Source organism: Crocodylus porosus, unplaced genomic scaffold, assembly GCF_001723895.1.
Source record: "Crocodylus porosus isolate Cpor-Errol unplaced genomic scaffold, CroPor_comp1, whole genome shotgun sequence".
NCBI classification, from domain to species: domain Eukaryota; kingdom Metazoa; phylum Chordata; order Crocodylia; family Crocodylidae; genus Crocodylus; species Crocodylus porosus.
The window spans coordinates 61,567,727-61,577,305 of record NW_017728909.1 but is presented as its reverse complement, the minus strand read 5'-3'; the positions used below and the strand labels follow the sequence as shown (position 1 = coordinate 61,577,305).

Sequence of the window (9,579 nt, the reverse complement as noted above, 5' to 3'; positions counted from 1 at the left end):
TCAAATCAAATTAATGCATTTCATTGGCTTTGTATTCATTTTGGAAATAATTTTGGTGCATTTCAGGTGTTTACACAATGTATATAAAAGATGAAAGGGAGCAGGATGGTAGGTTTTCTAAAAGCCATGTTTTTAGATATGATGTTTATTGTTTTCTTTAGTGTGCCATACTTCAAAGGAATTATTTTGCACATAAACTAGCATAGTTTAGTATAAATAATCCACTCCTGTCTTCCATTCCAACTTCTTAAGATTTCTTAGGAATAGATAACATTTTGGGATTGCTATGCTACAATAGGAAAAATATATGGTTAGCATTTACTGTTGTCCAAAATTAAGTGTTCAGATAAGATTCAGATGTTTTTCCTGGTGCTTTTCTTAAATTGGGAGCCTTAGAGCAAAGGGTCATATATTATGCATAGAACTTCAGGAGTAGTGTTGTTAGTTTATTAATCCTAATGTGGTATTGGATCATAAAGGTTGAATGATTTGGTAATGTGATTTGGTAGTGTTCTGATTAATGCACTACCATGAACAGAAGAGACAGATTAACCATAACATGAATTGTAACACACTAATTCTTCACTGTAACTAACAGTTGAGTCACATGCAGTTTCAATTATTTTACATGTTTGGCAGCCATTCATCCCCAATGGAACAATAAGCATTAACTCAATAATCTGAAAGAAGCTTATAAAAACATGGTTGACATAACTTATCTCTATTAAGAAATATTTTTACAGTACAATGCTGGTTTTGTTTCAGCCATACTTACTTGTGAATTTGAAAGGAAATATCCTGATCTGAATGCCTGAAAAATAATTTCAAATTTGACATGCTCCACTAATATGTCAGATCACTGATAGTCCAACATTAGCATTATTAGAAAGTAAATACATGAAAAATAATGGACAGTAAGGGAGGAGGATATGCTGCATTTGAATTACATAGAACTTCATGTGAGAAAACTTAATGGAATACTATTATTATTTATCCAGCTTTTATATTGTTGTTTCATTCATAGATCCCAAAGCACACTATAAAGGAGGAAAATAACATTATGTCCATTCTATTTATTGGAAAATTGAGGCTAAATAGTTGAGTGATTTGACCAAAGATGCAAGGAATCAGCAATAGGATTTTTTGGGGTGGGGAGGGTGTTAATCCCATCTCCCACATCTCTGAAAACACCATAAATTTACTTTCAAAGAGTGAATGGGACTGAAGAAAAAAAAATATCTGAAGGTTGCTAATTCAGTAGTTTTTATTATTTGCATTTTAATCCAACTGTACTAGAAGTACCAAGCTTGCTCTGCTGCTGCTGCATTTACTATGCTAAACACGTTAAACCATTCCTTGCCAAATTATTAACAATGTATGAACCTAGAATCTGGTTCAACTCCATTTCACTGGCTGGATGAAAAGTTATACCATCAACGGAAACTTTAGGCAGGTTTTACAGTGAAAGATGAAACTCCAAGTGAAAGTGTTTTGATGGGTGGCTCTCCACGGGTAGCCCTCTTGTGAGGGAACTTTCTGTCATACAGTTGGACTGCAGCTCCTTGGAAAGGGTGGCCATTTATCACAGTCCCGAATGAAAGCATTCCTTGGACACAAATGTCTTTTTCTTCCTTTGTCTAATTACTGAGGGGAAAAGTGAGAAGGAAATGTCAAAACAGTGAAACAGTGGTGTATAGAGAGCAGTCACTTTGGAGCTCAACCAGCTTTTGTGAGGGTCTGGGCGATTTGTCAAATGGCTGTGGCATAAGTCAAGCCCTGAGGTTGAAAGGTCTTGACCTAAGGAGTGCTGAAATCAGACAGTATAAGCAAGGGGTCTGCTCGAAGTTTCAGCTGTAGTGGAGATGAACAATGATGGGTGCTGGACACAACAAAACCTCATCTGCATAATTCAGGTAAGTAATTTTATTGGAACTGACAAGTATGTGACAGGCTGAGAAAGAGAAGAGAACATGCTCTTGCTGGGAACCTTTAAAGCTCTTCAGTTAGGTATGTGAAAATAAATGACAGCTAATCTCTTTACTAAAAAAAACTGTAAACAATGCCATTTTACACAGGGTTCACCCGTGACCTTTTCATAGATCAGGCTCTCCACTTTCAGGCCAGGCCACAGAACCCATCACACACAATAAAATGAATACAGATTATGCAATAAGAGCTTTTTGCTTTTCATAATTACTTTGCACAGTGTTGCTGCTCGCTTTGGGGGGTACAGTACATCAGACAGGTTCGAGTCAGTACATAAGGCCACAATGGCAAAAGAGTAATCTAAGTGCAGATATTTCACTCAGAGGATTGAGCTTCTATTTTTTTAATTTTTTTATTTTTTACAGTTTTGGCTTGCATAGGTCATACTGAAACTACAAATCTCAAGCTAAAAGGTCATAAGGTGACAAGACAACTCTTCTGCACTAAGACCTGTTGATGCTATTGAAGTGACCAAGTCTTTTAAAATCCTTCATTTATCTTGACCCATCAAGTTTTTCAGGGTTTTTTTTTATTTTAACCTCTTGCCTCCATGTTAAGTCTTTTTAGGTAGTCAACAGCATGGTACATTTTAAACAATGCAGCTCTTAAGAAGGGTATACAATTAGTGGTTTTGGAAATACAAATAGGGTGCTGACCATGCTTTTGATGATAAAAAAAAAAATCATAGACAGGTCTTCTGATCAAATAGTCCTACCAGACAAATTAAACCTTGAAATACATACAAGACTCAGAAGCTGTAGCTGAAAAGAAAATCTAGCCTGTGTGAAATAGTTTAATCTGTCCATCAAAAGAAATAGGCAGTGACCACTATGTCAGTCAATAGTTTTCCCTTTTTGAATAATTGAATTCTTGAGAGTCATTCCATAATCTAAGCACTGAATTTCCCATATAAAATAGTAGTTGATATCTATATAAAGAGGCTTGCTTGCCAGATCTGGACCTTTAAGCTTGACAAGAAGACAATTTGTTGTACAGGCTGCTGAATGATAGGAAAGAAACTCAAAATGTAGAAGAGCACAGGCTGACTGTGATTTACAGGCAGAGAGACAACTATAAAGCTGTTCAAACAAGTACAAATATTAAACCCAGTTTGTCAAACATGAATCACAAAATCCCTAAGCATTTCTGGATTACAAATATATTGGAGCACTGCTTGCCTTCTGCAGTGTATGAGCACATGTATGCTTTTACCAAACTGTGGATCATTCCACCTAACGGGAAACAGTTGAGAGTTCTGGCTGGATCAAATGTGGATCTTGGTATTATAAGAAGTTCAATGCATAATTCACAAGGCTTAATGAATATTCCAATTCATGACAGCCAACTGGCTCCATAGGTCACACCTCCCAGTCTCATATAAATAAAGAATGAGGTACTGGAAAGCATACCAGCTGAACCCAAATGAGTGCCAAAAACATGCATATTAATGAGGCACAATAAAAGATATACTTGACTCTCAGGAAGTGTCTGCATTGTTTTCCAGTTTTGGAGGGAGTGTAAGTTGCAGTGTACCTTCAAAATACATCACATCGAGCAACAGAAAGTGAAGCTCCCCCTCCATGAAATATGGAATCATATTATATGCATGACTCTCTAAATCCAGTCTCATCAGGTCTATAACATCCTCAGTCATTCCCATCATAACAGTGAAACATTCTGGAAATATCCCTACCCTCTGCTCCCATATTCCTTTGCAAGTCTCAACTTGGTAACTAAGGAAAGGAAGTGCTTCAGCAGTGCTGTTCTTTTATGTGTTCTGTTTAGAGCTTGGAACAGGATGAATGGTAGCTTAGATGAATGCATTTGTGCCATTTTTCTTGGCCCCGACTATGTTTCCTTACTACCATGACATCTGAACAGAAGGAGAAAACATCTCCCTTTTGTGGCAGGCTAATTTAATTTGTACCTTCCACCTAGGGGTAAATATGTTTGTCTGTCTGTCTAAGCTCTCTTTGCCCACTTTCTTTTCTCACGGGAAACCCTGCTGAGTCAAAAGCAGGATATTGCTTAGTGCTCTATTTTAAAGTAATTTAATTTTAAGCATACTCACACCCACCCTAAAGTGAAACAACTGTAGAAGCTTCCTTGAGATAGTCTTAATGACTTTTGAATGTCTCTTGTGTCACAGACGTCAAGGGCTTGTTGTTCAGGCAGTATTTGTCTTTTGGAATAAATGGTTTAAAACAAGACCTCTCTTTTGCAGTGTTCTTAGCATAAGATGTGTGTTTCTTAAAAAAAAAAAAAAAAATCCCACAGCTTTGCACATTGACCTACCACCTTTAACACCCAGCATTACAAACCATTGACCTTTGCTCTTAGTTGATCTGGTATTTTTTGAGAGTTGACCTTGTTTTGTCTGAAAACTTAGTCCAAGGTTTGAAATAAATAGCATATTTATTTACAGAAAATAAAAGTAAAATGAATAAAACAGCTCAATATATTTACATATTCTTCATCAGATTTATGCACAACTTTTTAATCAGCAAATATGTGAAGCTTAGGGCATTATTTGAGTTAAAGCTCAAAAGTCTCTTTCAATTAATAAAGAATTTAAGATAGAGAGAGGAAAAGTGCTTAAATCCAAATTAAAAAGTCATTTATAATACATTTTGTTTATACTAACACCACAAATGCTCATGAATGCTCTTTAACATTTGATAGTGAGAGTTAAATAAAGATCTAATCTATACATTTAAGAACCTGCATATTAAGCATTTTCTGGAGATTGTCTTTTTTTAAAACGACGTTTCAGTGTTATTGCCATAAAAATGTTTGCATATCACAGTTTTGTTATCCTATCAAATGATGAAATATCACAAACTCTTTAAACATTTAAAATGATATACCCAGTATCTTTAGTCACAAATATGGCCATTACATTTTTTATAAGCTGTTAGTGGCTATTTATTTTCCCAGAAAAAATCTTTACCAGTTGTTCAAAATAGTTTGGATTCAGTGGGCTAGCACAATATAGATTCAGTGTAGGAAAATTAGACAGACATACAGGGAGATAATTTTTTAGGGTTAATTATAATCTTAAAAAAAAAAAAAAAAATCAATAAAATAATTCTGCATTGCTGGGAAAAGTTGCTTTCCGCAATGCTGAAATGTACTACACCATTTAGAGAAAATGAATCTTATGTGATCCAAATATAGTACAAATGCATTATAACAAACCCATGCATGCAAGAATTTCAATAGGAGGAACATTTTTTTGTTATAATGATTCAAAAATTAACTGCCCTATTATAGCAAGTACCTTCTCAATGAATTTGTCTTTTGGTCCTGTAAGGGTTCATTATAATGTAGTTGTACTGATATGATGAAAGCACTGCAGCAAGAATAACCAAGTACTCTTTGTCAGTGCTACTTTTTTAGTTACAGCAACAGGGAAAAATAATGCTGTGCCCAATCCATTAGTCTCCTATAGATACCCCACGTCCTACACTGTGTTTTCATGGAGTATCAAGCAGTGAGAATGCACACTTCCACCCATACTTCATAAGTATTTCAGTCCTGGACTGAAGGGGTGACAGCACTTGCTATAGCACAATGGACTGTGCATCGCCCATATCAGTAGACCATGAATGCTATGTAGGGCACACACTGCTTCTGCTACCTGTTTGCCCCTTATCTTGCACTTCATGTTTTAAGGAACGTCTTCACATTCCTGGTTGTCTTGTAGTACTGCTTTGCTGTCTCAGGGCCTTGTTGCAGGTTAATTTTGGGCAGCTTCTGGGGCTCTTAACCCCTAGATTGTTTGCACGTTAACACCTCTAAGTGGTTTAAAGCACCTGTTATATAGCTTAAAGTTACACCACTGCAGGGCAGCATTATCTCGTGATCCATATGACCCAGCTTTTGTTCCATTAAAGTGTGGCCACTTCCCATTCGCTGCTCAAATTGAAGGTGTGGCTGCAAGCTAGCACTAAGCTGATCAATATTTGTACCCTTCAGCGTAACATGTAACAAGGCCCTCAGCTAAGATTTGGTCTGAAGGGCCCCTAACTGCCCACACATTCTTTTAACCAATTATACACAATAAAAACAAATTGCAATAAGAGTCATTTATTTAAAAAGATGAAATGATGTAGCAAATGAAAGGAACAGCATACCCAAATTAAAAAGTTTGCCTATGTACCATGTTAGAGAAAGGAGGCTAGAGGACAGGAAGTAGATAAGAAGGGGTCAGAAAGTCTCCTGTGAAATACTAGTATTTCTTCAGGTTTTGTCTATAGACCTCAACCTTTAAAGCTTTTACTTTAAAATCAAAACTTACCTTTTAAGCCATTACCTTTGACAAGAGTGCAAAACCTAGTTAGCAGGACCCCTTAAGCATCTGCTTTGTTGCTAGGTAAACTCACCATCTTTACGGGCCATAAAGTTATCACAGAATACTTGGCATTAGAGAGATAGTTATCTTTAGGGTTATAAAAAGGTATTTCCAACTTCATTGCTAAACTGTGTAAATCAAGGCCATCCACCAATCCATTAGAACATAAGCTCTTAAGGCCTATCTGGACAAAGGGCTTTGTTGTTTATACAGCAACAACATCTGCTTACACTCAACCTTATTGTCAAAGAGTAGTTGCTTAAAAGCACAGGCTCTCTCTCTCTCTCTCTCTCTTTTTTTTTGGCTATTTCATGTTGTATTATATTTCATGTGGGAATATCTAGTCTCTAAGGCTTGACCAGTGCTTTAATCTGGTGGACTGTAAAGACTTAGCTGCTTGTACCAAGAATCAGATCATCACCTCCATAGCAGTCAGGGGACTGCAACCAGGCTCATTTTGCTGGACAGTTGAAAAATTTCATTTGGTCTCCAGACACCTTTCTGTAAAGTATTAGCTTTCCTGTGCTGCTCTGAAGCTAAAGCTGTTATGTAAACATTTCTCTAGTTCAGTTTAGGATGAAATATGGTGTTTGAATTCAAATTCCTCCAATATTACATGTGCACAACAAGTCTATTAATACTGCACAGACCACAAAAATATAAAGAATCCCACGTCTTCTCCATATTTTGTTTCTAACACTACAATCAACTCAAATGTTTCTGAGCTTTGTAGGCTGCTGTGGCATAGCTTACTGGAGGCCCACACCCAGTAACAGAGTCAGAAAACGTAAAAGTCCTTTGCACTTAGATTACTAGAAATCTTCTGATAGAATACATGTGAAGGAAATAAAAAATTGGTTGGAAAATATTCTATTCTCTTCCATCTACTTCTTAACTAACACTGCAAAAAACAAAAAAAGCTTGGAGGTGGGAGAAATTTAAGCAGTCTTAATATGAAATACGTCTTCCAGAGCAGGGTTAAAACTTTGGGGGGGAGCTTTGGGGGGAGGGGTTAAGACCCCCATAAGAGATGAGATCCCCCTGTGGGCAAGGCAGCACCATTTTTCGCCTCCCCCCAAAGCAGCCTGGAGCCCATGTGCCACCATGCACAGCCCCCAGTCTGCCCCCCACCTTTCTAAGCAGCCCAGGTGGCAGTGTCTGGTTGCTACTGCTGCTGGCTCCAGCCCTCCAGTACTGGTGGGGACCTGTGCACCCAGCCCTGACCCGGGCCAATATTTTTGCAGACACTGCCAAGAGTTAAAGTGTAATTTGAACCCTGTTCCAGAGCCACATTGTAAAGCAGGTACCTGCAGCATAGGCTGTTGCTTATTCCGTATGCAGAATCTCCAGTGAAGCACTTGAGTGTTACTTGTGTAGACCTGTACTGCTGACACAAGAGCCATGATGTAGATCACAGAGGAGGGTTTTGGCTTGAGCTATATATTATTTTGATTACATCATACTAATTAATTATACTTCTGTTTACTGCAATAGCATATCCTGCCTTCTAACAGTGTGGCTTCCTACACTATAATCTGATACTTGTGCTCCTCAACCAAGTTCTGGCAAAGTTCAGTTTTACAGAACAAAGGTTTTAAAGCTCCCACTTGATTTTGAATTTGAAAAATAAATGTTTCTGAATCTCTTAGGAATTAAGGCATAAGAAAAGAAAAGCACAAAAGCAGTTATGGACACTTACCAGTGGGAAGACATGAAGATGTAACAAGCTGCTGCCTGTTACCAAATAGCCACATTAGCGCTGCAGCTGGTTACTTCTGTCAAACATAAAGGGCCAGCTGTAGAAAGGTATACTGGAAAAAAAATCCTTTGCTAGGGCAAAGATGAATTAGGGAGGGCTAATAGGGAATGCAGGAGCATAGGGCTGGAGGTGATCTTCTGAGTCATCGGGTTCGGTCCCTAGTAACACAGGCAAATTTTCATAGCCTAAGTCAATGGCATTTTAGGTTGTTTCCCACAAGAACTTCTATTCCTTTTGAAGAACCCTAATGCTGTTTTTCTCATATCCAGCCTAAATTTATTTGTGATGAATTTATGCCCATTTCACTTCAGCTTCTTCCTCCTTGATATTTGCCCTCATGAGATGTTTATAGAGAACAGCCTTACTCTTCCTAACCTCCATCTTATTTACTAAATGAGCCAAGCTAATTCATATATCTAGTAAAATAGGGCCTCTATTTCTCTGCTTAACCTAGTAGTCTTTCTCTGTGTCTAATTTTAGAAAACTTAATCTTTATGAAATAGAAGGGCTAATACAGTATAAAGTATTCCAGATCAGGTCCCACTAATGCCTTGCTCCATAGTATTAATACTTTTGTATCTGTTTTGCAGGTAGTTCTCCTGATGCATCCTAGAATGACATTTGCCTTTTTCATGGCTTCATGACATTGGTAATACACATTTATCTTGCAATCAACTAATATAACCAGGTTTCTTCCATTCTGTTGTTTCTAGTTGTTAACCTCTTGTTTAGCGTATATAGTCTTATTAATGTCTAAGTGTTAGGCAGTAGATAAGTGGTACGGATTCTGTGGCTTGTAGGCCCAGGGCCTTATGTGGCCAGGTAGTGAACCAAAAGGTTATGAGTTCAATTCTCAATGTACGCCCCTGAGTATTCTGGCCAGAAATAACAACTCTTGTGGGTGTGAAAGACTTTTTGGCTGGGATGACATAGCTGGGGATGGTCCTGGTTTGAGCAGGTGTTTGGACTAGATGACCTGAAATCCCTTCCAACCCTAATTTTGTATGATTCTGTCATATGGCCTTGAAATCTGTGCTATTAAGATATATCCCATTTCTATTATTCTAGTCCTTTGATCATCTATTTCTTCCCTGAATGATAGTACAATCCTCTTCTATATTGATGATGCCTCCCATCTGGGTGTGATCTGCACAGAAGAATTCTACATTTTTTGTTCAATGTACAGAGCTGCCATATCTACTATATTTCTTTTGTTTATAAACAGCACATACCACTTCATGGTTTTATGCTAGCAAGGCTTGTGTTTCTGTTATCCCCAGTTTTATGTTGTGCATGAATAGCTCTAGTCCCTCCATTTTACTGTCCAGAGTTCTGGCATTTGTATACATAGATCTCAGCATATATCTCTGACATCAACCAATTACCTAACCAGTTAGGTATAGTCCTCTCACTCTCTGTATTACTTACCTGACTACTGCTGTCATCAATATTTGTATTTTCTTTTGGCTTGCTATCCCTA

The 9,579-nt window shown here is 37.6% G+C and overlaps 1 long non-coding RNA gene across 1 annotated transcript; it reads right to left on the bottom strand.

Moving 5' to 3' along the window:
• Window positions 1-1,281: 1,281 nt before the first annotated feature.
• Window positions 1,282-8,466, bottom strand: LOC109308233. Its single transcript, XR_002100563.1, has 3 exons — window positions 8,040-8,466; window positions 4,064-4,235; window positions 1,282-1,644 (listed from the first exon to the last, which is right to left on the bottom strand). It is a non-coding gene; the product is annotated as an uncharacterized LOC109308233 (long non-coding RNA).
• Window positions 8,467-9,579: the final 1,113 nt, after the last annotated feature.